Source organism: Dipodomys merriami, unplaced genomic scaffold, assembly GCF_024711535.1.
Source record: "Dipodomys merriami isolate MVZ:Mamm:240054 unplaced genomic scaffold, mDipMer1.0.p SCAF_7, whole genome shotgun sequence".
NCBI classification, from domain to species: domain Eukaryota; kingdom Metazoa; phylum Chordata; class Mammalia; order Rodentia; family Heteromyidae; genus Dipodomys; species Dipodomys merriami.
The window spans coordinates 39,027,759-39,033,856 of record NW_027206290.1 but is presented as its reverse complement, the minus strand read 5'-3'; the positions used below and the strand labels follow the sequence as shown (position 1 = coordinate 39,033,856).

Below are 6,098 nucleotides of genomic sequence, written 5' to 3'. Positions count from 1 at the left end.
CAGGTGCTGGTGGCTCATGACTGTAATCCTAGATACTCAGGAGGCTGAACTCTAAGAATTGTGGTTCAAAGCCATCCAGGGCAGGAAAGTCCCCTTGAGACTTTTATCTCCAATTAACCATTCAAAAACTGGAAGTGGCACTGTGGCTTAAAGCAGTAGAGCCCTAGGCCTTGAGCAGAAAGAAGCTCAGGGATAATGAGCAGGTCCTGAGTTCAAGCCCCCTATTAATAAATCATTTCAAGGTAATTTGAGTTTTGAGCAATAAGAAATCTCCATTTCTAGCAAATAATGAAGCAGAAATTTTAACAGAAATTAATTCAGATGTTTTTGATACTAAAAATATTCTTTCTTCTAAAAAATAAAAGGGGCCAGAGGTTCACATCTGTAAACCTAGTTATGAGATGTGAGGTTCATAGTTCTCAGTCTGAGAAAAATGCCAACAAGATCCTATCTCTAATTAAGTAGCATAGCACTGGTCTGGGAAGTATAGCTCAAGCAGTAGAGACTCAGCTGTGAGCAAAAAAGCTAAGCAAAAGCTCGAGTCTCTGAGTAAAGCCCTGGTACTAACATAATGCGCACACAAATTCACTTTCTTTGTTCTTTCCTGAGTTATGCCAAAAAAGACAGAAAAAGTAGTATACAAAGAGACAAAATAAAGCTGGGTGCTGGTGGCACGTGGCTGTGTAATCCTAGCTACTCAGGAGGCTGAGATACAAGGATCATAAGAAAAGTCCATGAGAGTTTTATCTCCAATAAACTACTCAGTAAAGGCTGGAAGTACCACTATGGCTCAAGTGGTAGAGTGCTAGCCTTGAACACAAAGAAGCTCAGGGATAATGCCCAGGCCCTGAGTTCAAGGCTCAGGACAGGAAAAAAGAAAGAGACAAACTATTTATTCAGATTGAGCAATCTAAAATCTTAAGAAGGACTTTAAATTTTCTAACCATAATTGAGGGGGAAAAAATAACAACTAAGTGAGCTTGTTCACAGAATTCCAGATTCTGAGTAAATACATTTTTTTTTTTGGTCGGTCGTGGGGCTTGAACTCTGGGCTTGGGCACTGTCCCTCAGCTCTTCATCTCAAGGCGAGTGCTCTACCATTTGAGCTACAGTGCCACTTCAGGTTTTCTGGTGGTTTATTGGAGATAGGAGTCTCACGGTCTCTCCTGCCAGGCTGGCTTTGAACCGTGATCCTCAGATCTCAGCCTCCTGAGTAGCTAGGATTACAGGCGTGAGCCACCAGCACCCGACCCAATACATTTATTTTTATCAGTAAAATTATTCACTTTCAATATTTAGCATTACTTTATACTCAATAGTTAGCCATATACTATATTTTTATAATCTCTTTAATTCCTTGACACTTTTTATGGCCAGTCTTGGAGCTTAAACTCTGAGCTCCTTTTTGAACCACAGTGCCACTTCAGGCTGTTTCTGTGATTAAGATAAGAGGTAAGTGTCTCACAGACTTTGCTGCCCAGACTGGCTTCAAACTTCAATCCTTAGATCTCAGCTTCCTGAGCAGCTAGGATTACAGGCATGAACCACTGGTACCTGCTCATTAACTTTTTACTATTATTTTTGGTGTTTATTATTTTATTCTTATAATCTGTTTTTATATTTATTTCTTGTCTACTTTTATTCCAATTTTATTGATGATTATTTTTTTCTTCCTTTCTTTGTAGAACTGTAGCTTGAACTCAATGCATCTCATCTACTTGGCTCGCTTGTTGGCCTGCTGTTCCTGAGCCCGTTCCTGACTTGCTTTTAGTGGGTTATTTTGGAGATGGAGACTAAGGAATGTATTTTTTTGCTGCCCAGACTGGCTTCAAACCATGATCCTTTATAGCTAGAATGACAGGCCTGAGCCATTGGCACCTAGGTGTTTGTCTTTTTTCTTTATTTTTTAAACTGGATTTTTAATCTTTCCCTACTCCTTTTTCTCATTCTTTTTCTTTGTTCCTCCTTTCCTTTTTTCTTAATTTTGCTCATATTTCTTTTTCCCTTTCCCTTCTTCCTCTTCATATCATTCTTTTATTATTAGCTACCTTATGAATATTTAACTTCACAGTTCAGTCTACATTACTTTTACCACTTTTCTGTGCTTATTGATTGTGTATTAGCTGTCTTTAATTGGTTTTTCTTACATTTATCTGGTTTCTTTTAGCATTTCTGCTATTAAGGCAGATGGACGATATAATGATATTAATTCAGGACTTGGATGAAGAATTAAACAGAGATAAAGACTGTAAACAACAAATTTCAAAAGCAAATCAAGTGAAAACTGAATAGCATCAATAGTAGACTATACCAAGCAGAAGAAAGGATATAAGAGGTTGAAGACAAGTCAAGAAAATATCATGATCATAGTCTTCAGGACCTCAAGGACATGTTAAAGACTACATATATGACTCTGTGGTATAGAAGAAGGCACTGAGATATAAAGACATAGAAAACCTACTCAATAAAATTACAGCAGATAACCTCCAAATCTAGGTAAAGAAACAAACATCCAAAAACAGGCGGCAATTAAACCCTAATCGGTTAAGTCCAGAAAGAATCTTTCCATTATGGTTTTAGTGATAATGTAAATAAATGTCAACTCTCCAGTTAAAAGAGGTACAATAAATTAAAAGCAAGATCTAACTATTTGTGTTCTGCACAAAACTCTTTGACTGGCAAAGAAACAGACTGACAGTGAAGAATGGAAAATGGTATTTTAAGCAAGTGGAATTCAAAACTAAGAAGTAGCCATAATGATATTTGACAAAGCAGACTTTAAGCCCAAATTAGTTAAAAGAGATATTAATAAAGGGAACAATCCATCAAGAAGATATAATGACTGTAAATATATATGCATCAAGTATTGGTATGTACATTTTTCATAAAATAAAGGAACATTAGATCTGGAACCAATAATAGTGAATGATTTCACTTTCATCAATGGAGACCAAAAAAATCAGCATTCAATCTTCATAGACATCTACAGAATATTCCTCTCAACATCCATGGAATGCAGCCCATAGAATTTTTTCCAATACAGAGCACATATTAAGGAATAAAGCAGATCTTTTTTTATTGAATTTCTTATATTGTATCATATAATAAAACCATCAATCGGCAGCAAGAAACTACATAAAATATAATAACACATGGAGAATGAATACTATACTTTGAATAATCAGTGGTTTGAGGAAATTAGGAATAAAAATTCCTATAATCAAATGAAAAAGAAAACAAAATCCCTATATTGTGAATAAAGGGATATAGGGATAAAGGGATGTAGCAAAGGATATAGCTAAGATTTATAACCACAAATGTACACCTTAAAAAAAAAAAAATCAGCCAGGGCTGGGAAGGTGGCTCAGTGGTAGAGCGCTTGCCTTGCATGCCTGAGGCCCTGGGTTCGATTCCTCAGCACCACTTAAGCAAAAAGAAAAAAGCCGGAAGTGGTGCTGTGGCTCAAGTGGTAGAGCGCTAGCCTTGATCTGAAGAGCTGAGGGACAGTGCCCAGGCCCAGAGTTCAGGCCCACGACCGGACCCCCCCCCCCCAAAAAAAAAAAATCAGCCAAGCACCAGTGGCTCCCACCTGTAATCTTAGCTACTCAGAGGCTGAGATCTGAGGATTACAGATCGAAGCCAATCCAGGCAGGGAAGTCTGCAAGACCCTTATCTCCCATTAACCCCAAAAAGCCAGAAGTGGAGCTATTGCTCAAGTGGTAGAGTACTAGCATTGAGCTTTTATAAAAGCTCAGTGACAGCACCCAGGCCCTGAGATCAAGTTCCAGGACAAGCACAAAAAAAAGAAATCAAGAGAGATTTCAAATAAATAATTTGATGTACTTCAAGCTCTTTTAAAAAAGTGGAAAAGGTCAATGATAATTAGTACATGAAAGAAATAATAAATATCAGAGTGGAAATTAATGACATGAAGACTTAAAAAATACAAAGAAAACAATGAAACAAAGAATTGATTCATTAAAAAAGAAAATAAGATTGACACATCTTTAGCTACACTAACCCAAAAGGGAGGGGGAGACATGCTAGAAAAAAACTGAATAAATTTCTAGACGTATATGACCTACCAAAATTGAACCAAGGAGATACAAACAACCTAAAAAGTTAAATGTAGTGACACTGCAACAATAATAAGTCTCCAAAACAAAGAGAATAATTCAGAAACATGGATTCAAGGCTGAATTCTGACATTTAAAGAACACCATGCTCCAATGGCTCACACCTTTAATCCAAACTACTCTTTAGCCTCCATCTCCAATTAGGCAATGAAATGCCATACTGGAGGCATAGCTCAACTGGTAGAGTGCAAGCCAAAAACAAGCAAACTAACAAAATGCATGCAGCCTAATTTCAAGATCAAGTACACACACCAGCAACAACAAACACTAATGCACTTCTAGCCATTCCATAAAAAAGAAAGAGAAGGCCAGGCACCAGTGGCTCATGCCTGTAATCCTAGCTACTTAGGAGACTGATGAACCACTCTCTGAGGATAGTGGTTCAAAGCCAGCCCAGGCAGGGAAGTCTTTGAGACTCCAATAAACCACCAGAAAACTGGAAGTAGAGCTGTGGCTCACGTGGTAGAGTGTCACCTTGAGCTGAAGAGCTCAGGAACAATGCCCAGGCTCAAGACCAACAAAGAAAAAAAAGAGAGAAAAAGAGAAGGAATGCTTCCAAACTCATCCAATGGCCAGTATTACACTAAAGCCAAAACTGGATAAGACAAAAAAAAAAAAAAGAGAGAGAAAACTATAGATAAACTTCCTTCATGAACACAGACACAAAATTCCTTAATGAAATCCTAACAACTGAATCGAAAAATTACATTATAAAGTTCATAAGCCATGCTCAAGATGGATTTATTCCAGGAATGCAAGGATAACACAACATTCTCAAATAAACATAATAACAACTAAAATCAAGGTTAAAAGAGTTGGGACTGGGAAAGTGGCTCAGTGGTAGAGTGCTTGCCTTGCATGCATGAGCCCTGGGTTCGATTCCCCAGCACCACATAAGCAAAAAGAAAAAAGCCGGAAATGGTGCTGTGGCTCAAGTGGTAGAGTACTAGCCTTGAGCTGAAGTGCTGAGGGACAGCGCCCAGGCCCAGAGTTCAGGCCTCACGACCAGACCAAAAAAAAAAGATCACAGAGTCATCTCAATAGATGCAGGAAAAGCCTTTGGCAAAATTCAAAGCCTTTTCATAATAAAAGCCTGGAAAAACTAAAAACACAAGGATAATAATCCAACATAATAAAGACTATGTAGAACAAACCTGTAGCCAACATATTCCAAATAGCAAAGACTTGAAAACATTTCCATTAAAGAACAAGAAAAGGGTGCTGCCTTTCTCCATTCTTATTCAACAGAGTGCTTGAATTCTTAGCCAGAGCAATAAGGCAAAATAAATGAATACAAGTAAGTCAAGAAGGAGTCAAATCATTCCACTTTGCACAGTTTATGATTGCATACTTAAAATACCCTAACAACTCCACTAGAAGACACTTAGATATGACGAACATTTTCAAGCAAAGTAGCAAACTACAAAATCAGCATGCAAAAATCTGTATAACTTTTCTCTACACCAATAACAAATAGCCTGAGAAATAAATCAGGAAAACAATCTCTCAGATGCAGTTTTTTCCATTCCCAATTACTTTAAGGAAACAAAGAGAACAGCATGAAATTTCAATGTAGTAGGTAAAGATAAACTGAATACATACTGAGGGCACTGGAAGCTTATACCTGTAATCCTAAGTATTCAGGAGGCTTAGATTGAGAATCATAGTTCAAAAAACAAGCCTGAGCAGGAAAGCCTGAAAGAATCTTATCTCCAATTAATGACCAAGAAGCCAGATGTAGAGCTGTGGCTCAAGTGGTAGAGTGTTAGCCATGAGCAAAAAGGTAAAAAAGTGCCTAGGCTCTGAGTTCAAGCCCCAGCACTGGCACCCATGCACCCCCCGCACCCCCACCCCCACACAATTGAAATACTTTTCACTTCAACTTGTAAGAGAAGTGAATCAGGAACTCCAAGAGTGGGCTTATAAAGGTGTCAAAAAGAAGAGACTGACATCTCAATCCCT

At 37.9% G+C, this 6,098-nt stretch overlaps 1 protein-coding gene across 1 annotated transcript in view; it reads right to left on the bottom strand.

Moving 5' to 3' along the window:
* Sycp1 (synaptonemal complex protein 1) overlaps positions 1-6,098 on the bottom strand; it is a 114,705-nt gene that overhangs the window by 21,138 nt on the left and 87,469 nt on the right. The window lies entirely within an intron of this gene.